Source organism: Corvus moneduloides, chromosome 2 (genome assembly GCF_009650955.1).
Source record: "Corvus moneduloides isolate bCorMon1 chromosome 2, bCorMon1.pri, whole genome shotgun sequence".
In the NCBI taxonomy this organism is placed as follows: domain Eukaryota; kingdom Metazoa; phylum Chordata; class Aves; order Passeriformes; family Corvidae; genus Corvus; species Corvus moneduloides.
This window is the reverse complement of record NC_045477.1, coordinates 11,435,431-11,457,798: the sequence shown is the minus strand read 5'-3', so window position 1 is coordinate 11,457,798 and position 22,368 is coordinate 11,435,431. Positions and strand designations below refer to the sequence as shown.

At 39.9% G+C, this 22,368-nt stretch overlaps 1 protein-coding gene across 6 annotated transcripts in view; it reads left to right on the top strand.

Moving 5' to 3' along the window:
• Positions 1–22,368, top strand: part of NRIP1 (nuclear receptor interacting protein 1) — a 94,902-nt gene that overhangs the window by 29,583 nt on the left and 42,951 nt on the right. Inside the window, exon 1 of one of the 6 annotated variants that reach the window (XM_032097225.1) lies at positions 22,124–22,197. The exons of 4 other annotated variants lie outside the window; for them this stretch is intronic. The gene's annotated coding sequence lies outside the window, so the exon portion shown is untranslated. Of the gene's footprint in view, positions 1–22,123; positions 22,198–22,368 lie in introns of those variants that run through there. One more of the 6 variants, XM_032097239.1, reaches the window with a different exon arrangement.

The window sequence follows — 22,368 nt, the reverse complement described above, 5'->3', positions numbered from 1 at the left end:
ACTAGTTATGAGCACTAATTGTGAAATACCTCTGTTGGTATACCAAGCTTGCATTGCATACATAAATAGCTTTACTGAGGAGTGCAGTAGTGTCTTGATCAGAGGTTTGTTATTGTTGCTGGAATGAGAGTTCTTGTTTAAGTCAGAGTTCTGGACCCTTAGGGTAGACTTTCTCCAGAGGAGTCCTGCTCTAGAAACATAACTGCTGGTCTTGTTGGTGCTGTGTACCCTTCATGAATTAAGAGATAGTGGAGCAGAAGGCAGCCATGCTTTAGTTGAGCTTGCATAAAACGAAAAGTGTGTAGCTAGAATGTATACATGATGTCCTTGTTTAAGTCTATGCAAGTCTGAGACACTTCAAAGGATGCAACTCGCCTGGAGATGCAGATGAGAATTACAGTCTAATAGTAAGTGTAACTATCTTGTCAAAAGAACAAGATGGTGACTCAGTGTGAGGAGGGTTGGCAGAGGCAGCCTTTAATTGAGGAGAAATTGGTCACTGTAAACCAATTATGTCTTATTTTTAATGATGGGTTTCAGAGAACAGCAAATGAGTGCAGTATGATCTTGGCTGATAGGATGTGCTTTTCTTGTTGGATAAAAACACAAAAGCCTGAGGACATGAAGTTGCAAACAGAAGTTTTCACTTCTTTTTTTTTTTCCTCACCCTCCTCTCTCCTCCGAAGAAGAAAAAGCAGGCTATGCCAGTGGAAGAAACTCCACTTTTTTTGTTGTGAAACTGATTAGCGTTTGGACATATTTTGTCTTTGGGGACTAACGTAGTCCTTCGAAATTTGGAAAAGGGGTTGGTAACTTGCAGGGTAGAGAAGCATCCCTCACTCCTTCTGTAGCTTGGCATTTAATATTTTACAGCAAACTTTTAAGTTTAACATATTTGAACTTGTACTAGATAGGGTTAATAGGCTAGAACAAAAGGTCAAAGCATAAGGCATTAGGCTTAATTAAGGGAGAGCAAGAGTGGCGGGAGTCTGTGACAGTTAAATGGGTTTCCCACAGACTAATGTCTGTTACAGTGCAACCATGCCTCAACTTAAGTGGGTTATTTTGTGCAAAGGGCAGCCGTGATTAGCAGTTTGACATGCCAGACGTTTCTGGCCAATCCCATCTGTTTTAGAGGTTAAAAAGCATACCTTTATGAGCTGATAGATTGATTTGTGTGCCCGTCTGGTAAAGATTAGGAGTCCAAGGCTGATGCTGTAAATGCCAGTTATAGAATATAACTTAGCCGCTCTTTGTTTAAATTGTGGTGCAGTGGGGCCAGCAGCTCTAAAAGTGACCGCACGGCAGGGGTGCCATGGTGAGTGTTTGGAACCAGAAACACTCTGGGAGGAACATTTCCTCCTTCCTCAGGTTTGTTTTGAATGAGAGCCTGTAGGCTTTGGGCGTTCTGTAGTGCTTTGCTTGGAAGCGGAATCTGGCTTAGCGCATTCCCACGTAAGGCTCACGCCTCTTCCTTGCTGCAGTCACTGCTCGTGTGCTTGTCCAGAAGTTACCTGTCTCAGCACGAGCAGTTCTCCAGTTCCAAGCACAGTTGGCTACAGGACAATTTTGGTACTTGAAAGGTTTCAGCATTTGTCTGAACTCATTATGCCGTCTGTATCCTTCCTGCTCTACTGTTGAACTGGGACAATACATGCCTATTCTGTTGTTTTTCCTTTGTAGCTCTTACTTTCAGGATAGTTTTTCTGATTGTGTCATGAGGTTGCCTTAGAAGCCTAAAATAAAATAGGTAGCACAATAAGTCTTGACTGTGTTTCTCGTCATCTTTATGACTTTGTAAAGTCAAAGTTGCATTACTATTAATAAAAGACTATTAATAAATCGTTGATGCAATAAAACTGTTTTTGATAATGTTCAAGGTTCATACACAGTTGAAGGTGATGATCCTATTTTAAAATCAAGTAGAGGTCAGACTGTATTGTAAGATAACTGACTGTGGCCCAAATGGTATGTGATAGCTTCAAGTCAAATGACAGTCTTCCTCACTTAATATAGACATGATTTAGAAATAAATTGTTAACTTGCATTTTGTGTAACATGCTGATTAACTTCTGGTGCATTTTGTGAAAAGCAGGGAGATGTATATGCATTCACCTGAAAGGAATGCTTAAAGCTCTCGTTTTTAAGACACTGTTTAAATTTTCCCTATTCTGTCTCTTTTCCATTCAAGCAGTGACACTTGTAGCTAAATATAGCTGAGACATATTAGAGACAAATTAGCATTTGGCACCTTGCATTTAGCATTTCTACATTAACTTTTAGGATTAGTCACCTGTCTAAAGTTTCTTGGTTTTCTCCTTGCAAACGTGATTATCTTTCCCTTCTCCATTTAAAAGAAATGAAAGTGGTTGATAACAATGATGTGCTATTCATACTATAAAGATTCTATGTACCTGAGCTATATTTTTTCCTGTGGCAGCTGTGACCTGTTCCTAAAGAGATTTCCTAATTTGCCAGTAACTTATCTTTACTTTAGGAAGCTTTGTAAGAGCCACCCTAGTTTTTCTTTTTTTCTTCTGAAAGTCTCTTCCTTTTACTTCTGTTTGAAATGCCTAGAAATATTTTCAGTGTCCTTTAGGATGAGCAAGGCAGCATCATTATCTTGCAGTTTATTTAGTAACATGGAGCTGAAATGGGCATATGCAGCATCATGTTCTCTATGGAATAATATCTATTTAAATGATTTGGATCTAATACATATTTACATGAAAAAACGTCTTGCCCTTCTCTGTGGGGAGAGAAGGTGAACAAGCATAAATTTTATAATACTCATTGCTTCTCTTGCACTAAATCATACTTAAATTGCAGAAGGTTGTTGGCTTGAGAGTTGTATAAAAAGTGCTTGGCTAGTAAAGTAGGGTGCGGGGAGATTTATCTAATTTAATACTAAGAAAATGTTGTCAGCTTCAGTCTATTGATATGGGACTGCCTAAATCCAAAAGCTGTACTTTAGATTTTTTTATATATATATTTGTAATAATTTCATGGCCATAATACACAAAATGTAATCCTGAAATGATCCATTAGTGCAGCATGCATGTATGCTCTATTTTGGCTAATTTGATTGCTATTGATCATACCTGAGCCATTATCTAATATCTTGGGAATGGGTGGATTCTGTGTCTACTTTTCTGCTGTTTCAGGGCAGAACATATTTTATGAAGTTTCTTGCAACAGTCATTGTTAAAAGTTTTTTTATAATTGCTGTTTGGGCATTATTATTATTTCCTGTTCTAAGTGTAGCAGGGATGAAATAATGAAGGTTTTCATGCAGCATTCTAAAAGTTGTAAACTTGTCAGTGTAGCATTCCCAAGTATAAAGGTACTGTATCAAATATTCACTAGCTGTCAGTGGTATGGATGTATTTTTTAAAAGTATCTTTTGTGTTGTGGCTTTCATTTAGAATATTGTAAGACATTTGCATAAGGTATTCATACAGGTTGATTGGCCATTAGGCATCAAAAACAATTCTGAAGTGTCCATTGCTTTCAACTTTGAACAGTCTTCAAAAAAAAAAAAAAAAAAGAAAGGATGGACTTGCTCTTTGGTGCTTCAGAGGGTTTGCTTTTTAAATGTAATTGATGAAAAACGACTACTTGGTTGGGATCCCTGACCCTTTGCAAACTGGGTTAGAAAGGATGCTGCACCATCCTTGTAAACTGGCCGACTATGGATTTCTCCTTATTTTAGATTTCCATACTCTTTGACCTTGTAGTTGTTGACTTTGGTCTGGAACAATTTCAAAGTCATGTAAATGAATGTAATTAAGGTATTGCTTATCATCTCGGAGAGTTCACAATGATGCTTATTGGCTAGAAAGGTTTGTTTACTTAATATGGAAGGTTAATAGAAGGTTAAATTTTACTGTGTAAAATGGCTTCATAATGTTTTTATTTAGCAGCTGAAGAAAATAGTGTTTGAAAAGGCAAATAATAGTTTTATTTGACCTCCATGTGTTTCCTGTAGCTTGCATTATTGGGAAAATTTATCTTCATTGCATAGTCTTATTACAGTTTTCCTCTCTCCTTGTTTTACAAAGGGAACCTCTCAGAACTATTTGGAGGCCTTTGTGTACAAAAGGAGCTACATTAAGGAAGGAAGTGCAAAAATGTTTGACAATAATTGCTCTAAGTAGTCCATCCACTTCCACTCTGTCCTTTGTTCCCCCTCCCTGTTTTTGCCAGAATGAGATTCATGCTTTGTTCTTTGGTGCTTCTTTTGTCTTTATTCCCACTGCTGCAGAAATAGAGAGAAAAAGCAGCGTGAAACAGCAGGGAAGAACATCAAGATACTGGTTTCTGCCTTCATTTCTCAGGCAATAGAAAGAACAGGGCCTAGGTCTCTATTTTCTTGTCAGTAGCTTTCAACTTTGTTTGGCTATAGTTGTTTTGCTTATCATTTATGGAAAAAATTGCTTGCCTGAGTGGGTTGTGGTTTTGTTTTTTTTTTTTTCCCTCCACTCAGAAGTTTTTGTAGTTGGCAAAGAGATGAGTACGTGACAAGTGTCATATCAAACAGAACAAAAAGACGCCCAAAAAACTTTTTCCCACACCTTTTTCATCTCATGGTGTTTTTCTAGGAATGCAGCTCCCAGATGGAGAAGCAGACATCCTGCCTGGGGTGGGGGATCCAAGCAAGGGTGTTCTGCCAGTCCTGTGCTGTACTGAGTTTGGTGGGGAAGGACAAAGCTATGTGAAATGTGGACACAACTTTCTGTACAGCTTTCTAGATCCATCTGGGTAACAAGAACTGCTGGCTGTGTTTGTTTTGTAGAGTACTTGGTTTTGTATTTTCTCTCATCTAACAAGAGAAGGATGTGGGCTCCTCGCTGTTGAGGTAGCTAACTTTCTTCTGAATTACTTGAATTTTATGTGCAACATAAATTGTGCAACAATGAGAATATACTTCAAACACTCATTAGTTCAATGCACAGTCTTATTTAACTGTTTCTGGATTGTGGCGATACCCTGTCACTCAAACCCAAAAGCACCCTTGCAGAACTCAACAGCATCACTCCTGATCTCGAAGCTGAAGGATTTCCTACTTATGAGGTGTTCACCTCCCCAACCCTCCCATTTTTGTAAGAGTTGAAGGTTTCAGGTTTTGTTCTCTGCTTCCTAAGTGTGAAGATAAACCAAGCTCTTGTCCTTTCTTGAATTTATAGTAACTACTATAAATTGAAGCGATCTAAAGGTGCTTTCAGAAGGTGGACAGCAAAATCCCTGAGTGAGATGTGAAGAGGGTAAGAAGCTAAAGTTCAAACCAGAATATAATGGTCCAAAAGGATTGGGGGAGTTGGGGAGGTGGACCACAGCTAAGTGTGAAATCCTTCAGTTTTGAAATCAGGAGTGATGCTGTTGAGTTCTGTAGTCCAAAATTTCACCTGAATTCCAAGATCATATGTTAAAAGTTCTAGAACTCCCAGAATCATGGATCTCTAGAGGTGTATGGCTGTGGGGAGGAAAGGCAAAACCCAGACAAAAATCACCTTAATCTGTTACTTTAGGGCTTATTTATGGAAAACAGGGAAAAATCTATGCACCTTTGCCATTCGGTTTTGCTTAGCTAACATACTAAAAGCAAAACTGCTCCAATCTGGTAAACAGTGGCCACATAAGAGTGCAATATTTTGTGAAGAAATTTGCCTGTGGAGGTCCAAAGGATTTTTAAAGAATCAGTCCTGGTCCTCTAACTTACCGATGTTTAAGTCTCTGCTACCTTAAGTTTTATCCTGCTACAAAATAAATGCAAAAGGACCATTTAATAAACTGTGCTGATAGTATTTTGTAACCTCTTTGCACTCCCTCATGTAGGTTTAACTGTTGAGATGAAAAGATAACAAGGTTGTGCAGAATCACATTTACTGTTTACTGAACTCTGGCTCATCTTTAGATTACAATATCAAACATGAAAGTTTGATTGTGTCTCTTGGATATAGCTCTTGAACACAGCTGTCTTGAGTGCTTGCTCACAAAGTTTTTTTTTAAGCTTGTTTGTCATATGCCCAAGGCTATCTCAGCATGCATATGACCCAACTGGTTTTTGATCTGAAATGCGTAAAAGGTCACTTGGTCGAACTTTATCTTCTGGACTTCAAGTTTTACCATTGGTGATACTCTACTGTGAATTTCCTAAGTGAAAAAAAGGGTCTGTTCAGTGTGCCCTTCAGGCTTTCCAGGCAATTTCACTTTTGCCTTACCCTGCTCTGGTTTTGTTTTCAGAGTATTCTAACGTGATAGAGGAAGTGAGCAGTATTTGGACACTATTTTTGGGGTAATGCTGAGTATTTTGGGTTGCAATGCTGTATAGTTCCTCCAGCTCTGATGTCTTGTCCAGGCAAATGTCAGCTGTATTCTGTCTCTGCAAAACTGAGCTTGAGCATTAAAGCAGGTCTTAAAATATCCTCTTTGTGCTGATGATCGCACTACTTCTGTGTCTTCTACCTTATTACTATGTTCTTTGAGAAAAATTGCACATGTTTCACAAGATACCAGGAGCACAAAACCAATCAAATTTCCTCTCTTCTGGCCTTCTGGGCATATCGTAGGCCACTGCTGTTCTGCTTCTTAAGTAGATTTAGAGCCTCTGATATCAGTTACTCTTTTGGATAATGGATTGTATGAATTTAACATATAAGCATGCTTGCCTCTTTTTCCTGTCCTCTGTAAAGGTCACTGTACAGGAGGGAAAGTTGAGTCATGGGCTATAAACACTTGGAGGTCTGCTATCTGATCTAATTTTTGTTAGCTTATTGCTTGGTGCTGTGGCAGGTGGACTTTGTCAGGTTTATCCTTGGCGGTGCTGCTGACCCTGGTGACCTGTTCCATTCCTCTGCAGAAGGTCCCTTCCCTGCAGGGGGATGGCACAAGTCAGGGTGTATTGTCTCCTCGCTTGCTTCTCTTCCTTGCTGAGCGAAGTGAGTTGCTTGGAGATGCAGCTGTCCTATGTGTGGTTTTTTTTAATTCTCTTTTTTTTTTTAAAATCTAAAAACTTGCCCATGTCTCATGGAGATCATCTTCAGGATTCAGAAAACTCATGCACGATGGCCTGGATTGTAGAAATAGGAGTGGTTGTTTAAATAATCCAGGAAAGTAATTTAAGATAGTGCAATATTTCTGAATATTGCAGATATAATGTAGACAGGAGAGAGACTGTGTGAAAGAGCATATAACAACAGGTATAGCAGAGCTGGTGATACTGGGAACAGCAAATACTTCGAAGACTGAGAGGAAAGTAATGGATGGAAACCATTTTTACAGTTCCTGAATCTCTTCCGTCTGTCTGGGATAAAGCACCTACTGTGGTCAGCTTTTTAGATGGTGTCAGTTTTGGGGTTGTGTTTTGCTGGTTGGTTTTCAATCCCAATTTAGATTCTGTAGTTAAGATATGTATCAAATGACCTCATACATTCTTGTTTGGAAGAATTAGGGCAATCACTTCATGACATAATTGAACTTTTTAGTGATGAGATTTACTTGTAGAAATTTTAGGGGGAAAATTGTATTGATAGAAGTTTGGGAAGGGTATAAATTGTGTTTATTTTGCAAGTGTTTGAATCTTTCTGGTAAGTGAGAGCCTTAATCTTTCTGGGTAAAATAGCTCTTGATTGGATGGATCAAATGTGAAATTTTTAAGTATCATTTCTGCAGAAATTGTTTGGAGGCTTCTACGATTTCAAGAGTGCAAATAACGCAATGCTCTTCAGTTGTAATACATAAAAATGAGATGGAGAAATAAACACATGCTTACCTTTCAGCCTGCATAAACAGCCTTGCTAATTAAGATAAGGGCAAATACCCTTACTATTTTCCTTTTTGATTTAATCATTAGACTGTATTAAAAATGTGTAAACATAATTCGTAAACTCACTTTCCTGAGTTCTGACTCCCTGTACGAGTGCTGGTGTGTTGCAGCACTGTGTTTCTGTATTTTTTATTTACAAGTGAGTCTCTTTAAGATATGTAGAAATAACTGGTGATTGCTAAAATGAGATCACAGAAGAGAAGAAAAAGGTGTAATATCTGTAATATCTTACTAGCTCTCTTTTGTTACCTCATGTGTGCTCTTTAGTCTTTGCAGATTGCTCCTGTGTAACGTGGGGAACACATTTTTGTCTGGAAATGCAAAAGTGGTTTGTTTGAGGAGTTCAGTGACCATGGTATGGCTGGGAGATTTGTCTCCCACTGGATTTGACCAGCACTGGATATTTTGATATGCTGTGGTCTGTGGGCACAGCTTCCTCTCAGTTTACAAGTGCTGTTTACCACTCCTTGGGACTACAGACGTAAATAACGGAAGTCTGAACTAATGTCAGATTAAATTTTAGTCCACAGAAATTGCTCATTGATCATCTTATGTAAACTAGCTGGTTAAATTCCTCCCCCCTACTCCCTCCTTTTTAATCACCATTACATTGTTTTTCCCAGCTGTTAGTAAGTGGAATGGGAAGAACTGGCTTAGTCCAAAGCAACTTACTAATCCTTAAATAGTTCACACTGACATCAGTGGTTGTCTGTAATCTGTTTCCTTTCAAAAGATTTGTGATGTATGCAGACTTTCAGGTACAGACCCTTCTAAATAAAAGCATATAAATACCCTTGGGTTAAAATTGTCACATTTGTGAGCTAATGTAGCTAAAGCTGTAGAATTGTATCTGGTAAAGAGAACTGCCGGAAGGTTTAGTTATGTATTTATCCTGTAAAGTCTATGGTGGGTTTATTCTCTTAGAGAGATGCTGTCAAGCCTAAGTGTGGGCTGGCTACTTCATGGATGAAGGCAGGTATTCTTATTTATACTCTTTTCTTTGGAAGTTGGGGAACAGCTGGTTTTTTCCTTCTTTTTAAGCCTTGCAGCATTTCATGAGATGGCTTTAAGTCATCATCTGCTGTGACAGAAAGTACATATAATAGCATGCCTGCTGTAGGAAGTTATGGCTCTTGCCCTGTAAGTGCTGTGCCCTGTTCCTCTCTCTACAGGCTCTCCATCCCTGTGTTGTCTTTTTCTGCTTTTTGTGGGAAAGGGTGGGATGCAAACCTGTGGCAGGCTGACTTCCATGTCCTTGCAGCCTCCAGTAGTGGAACAGACTCAGCAGGGATATCTGGGCAGAGAGAGGGGGAAAAGTGTCCAGACTTGAGTTTAAAAATTAATCTAGGAAGGACATTCTAAAAATAGATTAGGGCATGTGAACATATAGCTGTGAGAAAGGGAACATAAACTATTTTGGTCCTAAAAGGGGCTTTTTAAAGGGATATCTGTTTGCATCTCTTTCAACATGCCAAATTGCATGTTTATGATGCTTAAAAGTATTTATTCAGTTTCTGGAGGAAACCTGTCCTGGTTCGCTTTCGGTGCTTCCTGCTCTCATAAGCTTTGACACTGAGGGTGAGAAAACATCAGGCTTAAGTGGAACACACCTAAATTTAGGGGAAATAGCCCTACTGCTGGCACAAAGTGAACTCTTTTTAGAGGTAAAGGTTGAGTTTGTGACCAGTTAACACTGTTTCTGATATGCTAACTAACATTTATTTTAGTTGTTCCTTTTAATGGCTGTATTGCAGTAAATGTGACTTTTCCAAGGAGGAGTCAGTCTCTTAACTCCATACCATGTTCTGATTCCAGGGGGAGCTTAATGTGAAAATTGGTGGAACTGTAGGGTCTTCTGTGAGTTGGTGGTTTGGTTATTGTTGTTTCCTTTTGCTGGAAGGAGTAGATTATATCTAGGGAACAAGTGATTCCACACACACATACACACACACACACACACCCCCCCACACACACACCCCCCCCTGCCCCAAGTCTGACTGTGGTTTTCATTTCCTATGCTAATGATTGTTTTGTAACACAGGAGCCCAGAAATGGTGGCTGAAAATAGCACTCCACTGTGTTTTGGAGCAGAAAACCACAGGCACACACTAAAACAGGGTAAGAATGGGACTGTTAAAATTTGACAGGCTAAAATGTGTGGGGTAATAAGCTGGCCAGAGCATCCAGAAGGGAAATCTGTGGCAAGAGAGGCATCCCAGGGTCCCACAGGCTTATGCCCGCATTACTTCAGTCTAGCACTGACGAACACATGGGTTGTAATTGCATGGAGGCATTATTTAACAACAGAATACTGGAAAAAGGTGCTTGCATAGAACTAGCAAGAAGGGTAACATCTTCCTGGCAGTGCATTGCATGAGATTAGCCTGTGGAGCAGACAGGGACAAAATTAAGGCCAGGTGAGACAACAGGTAACCCTCTCACCAGACAGTCTTTATTCAGAAACAAATAGAACAAATATCCCCTACTTTGGTTTTTATCTTTATGTTTTTTCTTGCTATGCTTGGAGATTAAAAGGCAACAGGTACCTCACCTGTGCTTTAGTCTGAGAAATTAAAGTACCCCTCTTACTTGAGCTCATCATACGGAGGCAGAAGCACTGCTGCCTGTGTGAATGAATGATACAGTCAGGATTGTGTTACCAGTGCCAGTTGTTGAACCCCCACTAATGAATTTTTGTTTTAAACCACTGTCAAATCATGAGAGATTCTGCTTGCACAAAGGCTGGCATTGCACATGTGAGGGAAAGCTTGGGCATACTCAATTAGATATGGAAATACAAGAGAATAGCAAGAGTGACTCCTTACACATAAAGTACACAGATTGATATTACGGCTCGGTTTCAGTCCTGCCACTTCATTGGTACAGGCATGGGCTGTGGTATTGCCCTCGTGGGAGCAGTTTCAAAGAGGTGCAGTTATTTTTCATATGAAAAGCAGAAACGTTTGTGCCATCTTTATTTCCTGAGCCTGCTGCAGGATGAGGAAAGAGTGGTGTTACTGATCAGAGGTTGGGAGAGCTGGAGGATATCTAAGGAAAGCTTTGCAAGAGAGCACAGGTGGAAGTAAAGGAAAGCACGAGACTGGAAGTGATGATTTTTGTATATTTTATCGCTGCCTCCGTCCTCAGTAGGCTCACCTGAGCCTCCTTTCAGGTAATCAAGAACAGCAGCAACAGATGGGTTAAATAAAAGTTAATAAATAAAGAGTAACATAGGTAATTCTCTGAACAAAAAGATAACTGTTTCCTTCTGAGAGACTGTGTCAGTGTTGCCCTCTTTATTTTGTCTTCCTTTTCCAGTTTTAGTTATTTTTAGCATTTCTCCAAAGTAAAGAAAAGACATAAGCATTTAGGTAGAGGATGTGTCTGAATCATGTTTATGAGAAACTCTACTCCAGTTTTGCTAAAGGAAATTAAAACATAATTAAAACAGAAGCCCTGACTCATATGTTTTACATTCTTTCATTGTAAAATACAAGTCTGCCATGGTTAATAAATGACTATTCTACCCTAGTTTTGGATGAAAAGGCAAATATTGCTACAGTAACTTCTGAATGCATTTGGTAGTTGAAACTAGTTTAAACAAACAAAACCAACTCAGAAAAACAAAAAAGAATTAACAAAGACCACTCGTTTCAATCTTTAATCTGTGCAGCTGATTAGTTGTCTGCATTAGGAATTTCTGTAGGTAACCCCCGTCCAATACATGGTGTTCCAGAGCTTTGCTCTGAACACTGCAGGAGACCTATCACAAAGTACTGATGTCCTTCTGTGAATGAAGGAGTAAAAAAAGCGCTATTGGATATTGCCAAATAAAAAAAAAAAAAGCCTTTTGAGAAGTCTTAATAGGTTATCAACATTTTGATGACTGAAAATGTGTGTAAACTCATACAATATCTTGATTTGGAAGGGATCCATAAGGCTCGTTGAGTCCGAGTCCCTGCTCCTCGCAGGACTACCTAACACTGAACCATGTGGCTGAGAGTGTCATCCGAGGCTCCTTGAACTCGGGCAGGCTTGGTGCCATGACCACTTCCCTGTGAGCCTGTTCTACTGACTGACTGTCCTCTCCATGAGCAACCTTTTCCTAATGTCCAAATGTGCATGGGAAAGATCTGCTCTAGTCCATAATTGCTGGGAGAGTCACCAGACTTTCTCCCAGTAATACAAGCAGGCTGTGGTGCTTCCTGTTGGCTTACATGGAGAAATGCTATGCACTTCCTCCTACAAGTACATTTAGGGTTAATTTCGACTGTCATAATATTTGAACGTTTTATGGCCCACCTGGATCTGGTCTGTAAAGTAGAAAAAGCACCCCAGCTTCTTAAGTAAATATGTTTTAGATGTTTCATGTTGAGGTTGTGTTGTTGTTGTTGATTTGATTTCAATTATTTATTTTTAAATGGCACTGGCTAAGTTTTTAGAAGATTATCCTTGACACAGTTTTGTATTTGGCCCCAGACTGTTATTTGGAAGATTTGGACAAAGTGCTAGTTATCTTTACTGGCTAAAGAGCTTGTACGTGGGGGAAAGAAAGCCTTTTTATGTTGTCATTGAACTAAATGAGCTGTCAATGGTCTGTAGTACTGCACGTGCGGTAATTGCTGAATAATTCAATGGACTGATAAGTTACTATAAGTTACTTTTCCAAAATACTGTTCCTGCTTTGAGAAGTTGACATCTGTATTTTTAAACTTTTGAATAAAATAATACAAATATTGTTGGACTTGCTGTAGACTTTAGGTTTTCCAGCTGTATTCAGGTCTACATGAGGTTCTCAGGTTGTATGCTAAATATTAGCTCAGGGTCTGCTGCTTGAGTATTGTACTACAGCACTGTAAAGAAGTTTTATAACAATACAAATGGGCACTTAACCCATATAGGCTTTGCAGAGAACTTCAAAAACTATAGTCAGATTCTAATCACAGACAGTTGTCTATAATAAAATTATTATTTCTGGCACTTGGATGTCTAAAAAGCATTAAGATTCAGAAGTTCTTAAATGCAAAAGAAAATACTGATTGCAATTTGGAAGCCTGCTATGAGTTATGGAGTACAGCTATATATTTTAATCTTTTGCTCTTTAAAAATTAATTTGTTCCTTTTATGCCTGTTGTATAAAAGGCTGTATTGTTCAAGATGTGTGGATAAGTAAGATGAGCCCATAGTTGTTTTCTGTTTCAGCTGTAGCTACATTAATTGAAAGGGCTTGTGGAGTTGTTTCTTCTTGTCATGAACTCATCGTGTACCTGAAAATTGTCTTCATCTACTGTAAGACATTTTTGGAAATAATTGGAAGAATATCTGGAAGGAGATACCCTCCACATGGTAGCAGTTGTTCCAGAACCTGACCTTCTCAGCCTTGGCCATGATGATAACTCTGGGATTGAAAATGTGAATATTAATTCTCTCTTTCTTGTTTGAATTAAAGTGCTTTCTCAAAATTACTACTGGTCCTAATCAATCATCTTCCCTTAAAAATAAATAAAAATCATCTGAGGTCTTTGATACCAGATGAACTTCCCCAGTTTTTAAATCCTTTATTCTGGTTTTTAACTTGTCAACAGTGATAGCTTTGACTACTGTCCAGCCAGCACTCTCAGGCATGGTGTTCTGAAGAACTCATTGGATTTTCTGGTTAACCAAGAGTCACCTGGTCTTGTGCTCTGATCAATAAAAAGATGACTTGCTTTTCCAGGTAATCTTTCCTTTCCAGCTGGACATGGCACATGCTTTGCCTTCAGAGTTCGTAGAGATAAAAAGAAGCAGCAAACAGAGATAAAGCACTAAAGGCAGGTGCTACTATAGTTTACCAGCCTCTGGAGTGTTTTGCCTGTCCTTTTATCTAAGTGTTTTGTAATTTGCTGGTTTTCTGAGGGAGGTACAGCCAGCAGGCCCCCAGCTTTCTGCATCAGAATGCAGAAATGCACTCAAGAGGTGGCGTGTCCCGGGGGCTGTCTGTGACTCTGTGACCTCTGTGCGAGGCCACGGAATCGCCGGTCCTTGGTCAGTGCTCCCCGGCTTCGGTCGGCAGCTGCGCACAGCGAGGGCAGGAGTGGTAAGAACATGCTGGGGCAGTTCTTCAACAGCTGCTTGGCTTCCTTTTGGCTTCTGGGTCCAACTCAAGGTTTTGGCCTCAGTTACTTTTAAGCCTAATGTGACTTGAGCTCCGGCTGAGAGGCTGCCTGCTTTTTTTTTGATCCAACATAGCAATTAATGTCAACTGGGATACTTGACCTAGATCATCCTAGTTTTTAATGTCAAGTAGCTATTGGCAGGAAGTTCTTCGAGAAGTACTTCTGCCTGTGGAATGTGCTCCCAACCTGGTCTGGTGGAGTCGGCTTGCTGGGTGGGCTCAGTGCCAGGCCTATCTTATTTCTTTGCCTATGGAGATGAGGAATGGCTCAGTGCTTCTCCTGTTCTTCTTTGCCCCTGAGGAAGGGCAGGTTAATGTGAGTTTAAAATCACTACACCAAGATTTTTCCACTTGAGCCATGTGGGAAGATAAATGAAATATATGTGAAAGAAAAAATAGCGTACATGCCTTAATTCATAAGGGCTTTTCTCCTGAGAGAATTTAATTGAATGTTTTGCATGAAATAAAAGCAAAAGACGTTTCCTCACACAGACCAGTTTGAAAGTATGGCAAGTTAAATTTAGAGAAGTGCATTTTTCTTTCAGCTTTGTGGAAGACTCTACAGCCAGGCATGGAAAGCTTCCTTCCTTCTGAGGGAGGAGATTTGTCAAACCATTAAAACCATCACCAAGTGCTTTAAGCTTACAGCACCATCCCCAAGTTTCACAGCTGAACAGGCTGTCATAGGGCCTGCTTTGCCCCAGGGGAAGGTGTTTGGTGCTTTTTTTCTTAGCTGTGACATTTCCGATGAGGTTGATCAGTTTGTTGAAGCAAAGTGTTCAGGATCAAAAGTAGCTTTGAGGAGGAGGGACTTTGTCTGGAGTGCTGCATGGCAACTGCATGCCAAAGCTGGAGTGACAAACTGTTGGAATATAAATACAGTCAAAACTTTGGCCTGGAAAAGCTCTGTTCTACAACTGCTGTGAGATGTCTGAAGGTTTGTTGGCAAATGCCCAACAGCCAACCAAGATGACTCTGGTTATAGAAGGGTATGAGGAAGGAAGAGGGGAGGTAAATTTCATCTTAAGCCTTAAGCAATTAAGACTCGTTAGTTCAGTGTGGAACCAATTTCTAACAGTACATCAATATCATGTCTCTTTTTGCTCAGGTAAGAGACTGCCTGGCCCTACAGGGTGAGGGAGTTCAGCTTGACATGTCTGCTTTGGACAGGATAGAAAACAAATTACTTACCTCCCTTTCCTGAACACATTTTAACCCTTTTCCTGTCAGTCTCGATTCTGGATAGCTTTGGGAGTATGGTTTAGGAGAAGAAAGAAGAGGAATTAGAGGCTAGAAGTAAGGGAAAAAAGTAACTTGTTTCTGGGAAAGATGAGGAAATAAATCAGAAGTAGAATTAGGGAACTTGAGAATATTCATTGCTTTAGTTCTTGTCTATCTAATAAACATGAGGTGTCTACAAGCAAAAATAAGAGATAATGGAGGTGATAAACCTGAGCAGGTGGCTTGTTTCAAAGTCAAATGAAGACTCACAGGTTTCAGCAGATATTGGATAATATTTTTAAGTGTAGAACAAAAGAGAAAAGGCTTAAGAAATCAATAACTTAGAGGAAATAAAGTAGAAGAAAATATATAGGTCATACCTAAAGAAAGATCTTTTGGTAAGTCTTTTTTGAAGACTGTCAACAAAGAGAGGAAGTTTCTTTGCTAATGAGAAGAGTTACTACCCAGAGTCAGGCAATTCTTGTAACATCTGAGAGGAAAAGTACTGAAGGACCAAGTGCAAGCTGACAAATAATGTTGAAATAAACACACTAATTGGTGTCATGTGACTAAAAGCAGTTATGTGAAGGACTGGTGTTACCCGGGAGCAGGCACCCACTGGATTGAGTGGGAGATGCTGGGAACTTACGCAATCAGTGTTTCGTTAGTAATTTTTAAACTGGGAGGATTAAGCTGGTGCTAGGACAGTGTGGGTTTTGTCTCATCTGTGTTACTAAGGTCTAACTCTTGAGTGGAAATGGAGGGAAGATCCTAAACGTATCCAGCAAAGAGAAACAGGAATCCTGGAGAACTCCTGTCAGGCGGGGAGCATAAGCGGGCAGTTGTAGGATGTGATTCATTTGACCTCCTTTTGACATGTTCTGTAGGAGGAGTTCAGTCAAAGAGGCTGGTTCTTCCCATGGTCTGTAAAGGGAGACCAACATGACCTGTTCAGATACAGACACCTACACTGTAAACATCTTCATTTGGTCAAGTGAATCCTGGCTTGGCATCCACATCTGAGAATGGGAAAACAAGAGTGCTCTGTTATTATGGCTTGTGGTTAAGTGTCAGATGCCCTCCATCCTACTTGAGTAAAGACTCAACACCTTTCCAAAATGGAAGTTGGCATTCCAGGGCCTCCAGAGGTCTGCCCAGGTAGGGCAGATTCATGCTGAGGCATTGCAAGGGCATCGCCCTTGTGCCATCTCTGCATGGGCAGCAGGAGCGATGCCATGACTCTGTGCTCCTCTGGTGTTGGTGCCCGTGGACACCAGGGGTAGGTCCCGGCTACGAGGCACAGTCCTGGTGAGATGTGAGTGCATGTGGATGGTTCCCCCAGCTCCTGAGCAGGGGGAACCTTCCAAGAGCTGGAAGCAGTGGATTGTTGAACGTCCCCCCGTAGCAGTGACGGATTTACAGGTGAGCGTGTGTGGATGTGACAGGTGGTCACACACTGAGCTCCACAGGGACACTGTTACTGAGAGCGGGGGGTCTGTGCTGGTGACAGCCCTGGTGCTTACCTCTATATCACCCAGTGCGTGCTTGGTGGGCCATGAGCAGCAAATGATTTATTGAACCTGGTTCCTGGGTGAAATTGGAGTGTTGCCCTGTGTTGTTAAGTAGGGTCACATAAAGCACAAGAACTCAGGTTGTGTTGTTCCCAAGTCAGTAATTTTAGACAATAAGTAATATGCAGATGTTACCATTGTGTTGTTTCTATTGTATCCATACAAATGTGTTTTTATTGCTCCATGGCTTTGAGATTTTTGTTTATGCTGCGAAACTCCTAAATAAATAAATACATGTATCTGTATTTCATTTGAAAACTGTTTTTTTCATCTTGAATTTTTTGGTGGTGTATTTGGAATACCAGCATATTATGTGGTGGCTGCAGTATTCTTTCCTTGAGTATGCAGTATAATTGATGTCTCTGGAACAGATTTTTTTTATTATTATTACTTTTTTTTTCAAGAACAAAGCAGAAAAGCTTTACTATTTCATCATTGTGAAATGTGTTCAAGTTAAATTTTTCTGGAAGTTTTTGATAGAGAAGTTAATAAAACTCCTGTTTTAATTTGATTTTAAGTTGCTTTAAAATTCAAGGCACTGGACTAATCCTTTTTTAAGAAAAGGAGGAGTGTCACGTTTAGTGTTATGACTATTATGAATTATTTTATTCAAGTATATTTTAAAAAGTAGCCTTGTTGAGAATGTCTTCATTTTTATTGCAGAAAAATGTAAACATATCATTCTCATTATTACACCTACTTTCTTAAAGGGCTCATTGTCTCTGTGCAGGCTCATTTTATAATGTATGCATCTGGTAATGAAAATAATAATTAAATTCTTTCACAATGAAACAGTGATTGGGGGGAGGAGGTTGGGGGCGGAGAAAGCTCAGGCAATACTAGCAGCTGAATTCATACCCAGCAAATCTATAGCTAATTGACTAGTAAGGCTGATTCTTCACCTTTAATGTGTTTTAAAGCTTAAAGTTATATTTTGAAAGAGGTGGTTCTCACTTTTTTTTTCCCTCCCTAATTGGCACTTCATATTTGGAAATACCACTTTTCTTTTTGCCCTCCTTTTTTTCTTCCAGTATTTTTTTTCCCTGTTTCCTGCTCCCCTGCCCTCCACAAGTCTTCTCCCCATCCTCATGTGTGTTTTCTGGCCTACAAGCACTGAGGAATTGCTCTTGTACTGGGGCTGTGAGTGACCCAGGCGCACTGACTTTGAAGAGTTTGAAGAAGATGCTTCCGGGGGAGGTTGGAGAGGTTTGAGAGGAGGTGCCTCTGTTGATCCAAAAAGTGCACAGAGTGATGAGCCAGGCTGTATGACCAAACCCTAACAAAATCTCTCCGTTCTGGGAAGGACAAGGGTGTAATCTGGAGCTGAGTAGCAAAACCAAGTTGATGTGGATTAAGATGCAGTTTATTTGGGTGAGTGTGTGTGTGCTGATTGAAATGTAGGAAATAATATAACATGACTGACCAAAAGTATCTGGCTTAAATCTGATTTACTTTTTTAGTTCTTAATCTCTCTGCTTTTCATTTTGTTATTACTTATTTTATTTATTTGGGATGATGGGCTCTCTTGATGTTTTTTGTCTGGGTTGGGTTTTTTGGTTTTTTTTCTGAATCCTTGCCATTTTTTCCTTTTAAATCTGGGCTGGGTGCTTTTTCTTGGGTTGTTTCTTTTTAAATTTTTTTTTTCTTTATTTATGCCTTATCCCTAAGCAGTGTTTACTTTGCTGTATATCCTCTGCATCTCTTTCAAGGCATATTCAAAGAGATATTCTTCAGTCAGGTCTTGAAAATGATAGAAGCAACATCAAGTGTTTTGAGAGTTTAGGACAAACTTCTGACAGTGCCCAAGCCCAGCATAGCCCTGGATGTCTGTGTTCATGTTGTCTTGCAGGCACAGATTAATGCTAAAATAGTCTCACAGCCTTGGACTTTGTAATGATTCCTCTTGTGTAACAGAGGGAGGGAAAATGAGGTGGGAAAGACATCAGACTTGGATGGGTATGTGGGATTCAGCTTGGGGGAGCTGTAGTACCAGGGCTCATCCTTCTCAGGATGCCTTTCACTCATATCTGAGGTCTGAGGTGTCTTGAATCCATACAAAATATGATTTTTGTGAAGGCCGGTCTGATCCATGTATGAGTGCTGCACGTTTGGTATGGTGTCAGTGTTTCCTACTTGAGATTAATCACTGTTACATCTTAATGAAATGGATGTACAACCTACTTTATTAAAAAAGGCAAATGGTGTACAATATTAAAGACTTAGAAGGCGCACTAAAATGATGGCATGTAGTAATAAGATTTACCTTGCATGAACAAAAAGCAAAGTGACTGTATTTGAAGCTACTGCTCCATCATTAACTTGGAAACTAACTTTGGTCTTTCTTGAACTTCTGCAAACGTTCTGTTTCAGTCACCACCTGCAGTCATTCATTCTACCACCCTTAGCATTAAATACTTCTGCAGGACTGATCTATTTAATGTGTTTTCAGTCAGTACTTTGAAAATCTGTCATTTCATAATGTCATCTCTCTTGATGAGAAATCAACATAGGTACTTTAAACTCTTTATTACAAATGTCTGAGGTCACATACCACCTTTTTTGTGTTTTGTTGACATTTCATCATTCTTTAGACCATAAAGGAAAACCAGTAATTTTTCTAGTTTGCCCTCGAAATCTATATCCATCCACTTTTGGGGTTTTTTAAAATTTAGTGTGGATTATTTAAAATATCCTCCCTCTCTTACCTTCTCCTAGACAAAGTTTTTTCCATAAACTTGTGGGAAAAAACAAAAGAAAAATTCAGTGATGAAAAGCCAAGTTTGGCGTGGCAAAAGTCTTGAGTTTCTTTGGGGGTTTTGCAACTGTGCATGCCTATTGCAAAAGTTTTGTTAAGTGAGACAAAACTTGATGGAGAACTGTAACTCTGCAGTTTGGCTTCTGCTGTTCTCTTTGGCTGCCATGAGAGAAAGAAGTGGCCTGCGTGCTCAGCTGTACTAGTGGCTGCTCTGGAGGGGGGACCAGCAGGTCCCAGGGCTCACCTCTTACCTTCCAGCCTCCACGGGAAGCAGCTTCATCATCTGGCATAGCTTCCCTCCCAAGGGAACAACTGCCAAGAGCACTTTCTTTCTTAAATGAATCCTATTTTGAGAGTAGAAGACTGCCTACTCAGTGTTTTTGTTTACATCCACAGAACTAGAGTTAAGATGTCTTATATCTGACTAAAGGGGTAAAATCTTTTACAGAGCCTGTAGTTCTGCAAGTTACAGTCATTGCTTGTTAAACGTCTAAAATTTTTTTTAAAGAGTGTGGGGATGTTTTGTGCTATACATTTTTTGGCAACAAGCTGGGGGGAGCAGGACCAGAGAATGTTCTTTATCATTATGAAAAACTAGCAAATCCTGTTTTCAGGTGGGTTGGTAAATTTTTATGAATAATTGGTCAAGTTAATTAAAGTATGCATTTCAAGTGTGTTGGTTTGGTTTGTTTTCTTCTTTTTCCACACCACTAATTCTCAGGTTTGTAGGACAGGTCATGTTTTTGCAGGACATGTCATGCAGTTCATCCTTGAAATAAAACGGTATTGGGAAAGAGTTTCACTATTTTAAAATAACACAATCTAGTCCAGTACCTTTGTTCCAAATGCACATATCAATGAGACTGCATTGCTGTTGAAATGATGCTATTTCTCAGTTGCATTCCTTGATCTCACTGTGTACCTAAGGAATGGGAAGAGCTTCATATTTCTGAGCATGGTTGACTGGTGTCTTTGAGATCTACTTATTTTTCTGTGTCAGTCATGGTCATTGATCTGCCTTTGAATTTGTGGACTCAATTTTGCAAGTTCTGTGTTTGTCCCGTCACCCATCTGTCGTTCCCCCCCACTCCCCCCCCCCATTACTGGCTAGTATTGAGGCTGGTAGTTTGATTCATTTGATTAACCTGCTCTCTGTGTATTTTTAGTGTTGAAATTTCCTGCTGATAAATGGAAAAACTGTGGCTAGAAGCTTACCTGATCATTATTAAAAATTCTAGCCCTTACAATCCAGAAAAGTTTGTTAATAAGGCAAAAAATGACTTGGTGCTGTTACTTGTATGTGATGACAAAGAAACATCTGCTTGAAGAGCTTACAGTGACCCAGTTTAAATGGTCTGAACAGTACTAAAACAAGTTCTACAGTATCAGGATTTTTTTTTCTTTCTCATTTTGAAAGAATCAAAGATAAATGTCTTGCACATTAAGGAGATGAGCTGTAATAAAGCATATATGGATGATATGGCAACAGTCCAAGAGCATTAGTATGCATGCCCTGATGGAGTTGTGGTGGCAGCTAGCAGTCACTCTCAGCTTAGAGCTGGATGTTACTCGGGGAGCACGGAGAGCCTTCCTCTGTGAGCTGGGCTTGTTCTGGGAGAAACTCACCCCAGTTCAAGACATTTCTTGCCTGGATTGGTGTGAAGCCTTTTGGTTTGGAGAACTAGCGTCCAGCTTTTCCAGGGAGCTGCATTGGTGGCACAGGGTCTGGACTGCAGATGACAATGTGTGTAGAGGTGTGGACAACTGTGGTAGGGTGTGTACAATGTTGTAACAGAAATGTATGGGCAACCCGCAGCTGTGCTGACACAGGGCTGGTAGTGCTAGCAGACATGGAGCAAAATTCACATTTATTAACAGGCATATGGAGTTACATGAACACCATCACTACATGTGGTAATTTCCGCCCTGTTTTTTGATGGAGCAGAGGCTGCAGGTGCTTATGAAACATAGTGGTGGGAAATCAGATGTGAGGGCAATTCCCCGAGCCCTTGCCTGCTTCCTTCCTATATCTAATTAGCCATTGGGGAGGACAGCAAGGAGTGGGCAGCTGGCCAGATGAATTGTTGCAGTGGATTGGATCTGGCCAGCAGGCTGCAGCTCGGGCATTCTGGTTTGGATCACAAAAAAGAAAAGGTTTATATGAATTTATATGACTTGAGCTTGCTTTGAAAGATGTATGTTAGATGTTGATGGCTGTTAACGTTGAAAGACCAGGTTCTTCCTGTGTTCTTAAGTAGCAGGCTTTTGGAAGATCTTAGTAGTTTCTTTTCCATGATTATCTATTTATTCCCTTTGCTCAGGACGGGAGTAATCTTTACTGCCTCTCTGCATTGTTACATGCTTCTTGCAAGTGTTCAGGCTTTTACTTTATTATCCTTTGGAGACTCTTTCAGAGAGAAATGAACCTTGATGTCAGGTGGTAGTGAGCATGAATATTCCATACCCAAATTTCTCTTCCTGTGGAAAACTTCATACATAAGAAAAGAATTAAGGGAAGGAAATTTTCTGTGTGGTTCTTCCCATATACATTTCTTTTCTGTTCTTTACATTCCCAATGTCAGTGTGACAGATGAGAGGAGAAGGCTGCCTCATGAGCATGGGAGATCCTTTGGGTGATGTGGAGACACACAACATAGAGCCATCTGTGGAGGTGAACTCTATGTACAGTTGTTTTTGTTGTTCATCTTATGCTTTTGGAGAGTACTGTAATGTTTGTTTTGCTCTTGTGAGCAAATAGACTGGGTTCTTTTATTTTATGTGGATAGTACTTTGTTGTTGATGCTGTGTTTGATGCTTGTTGGTACTAACACATAAACATAGC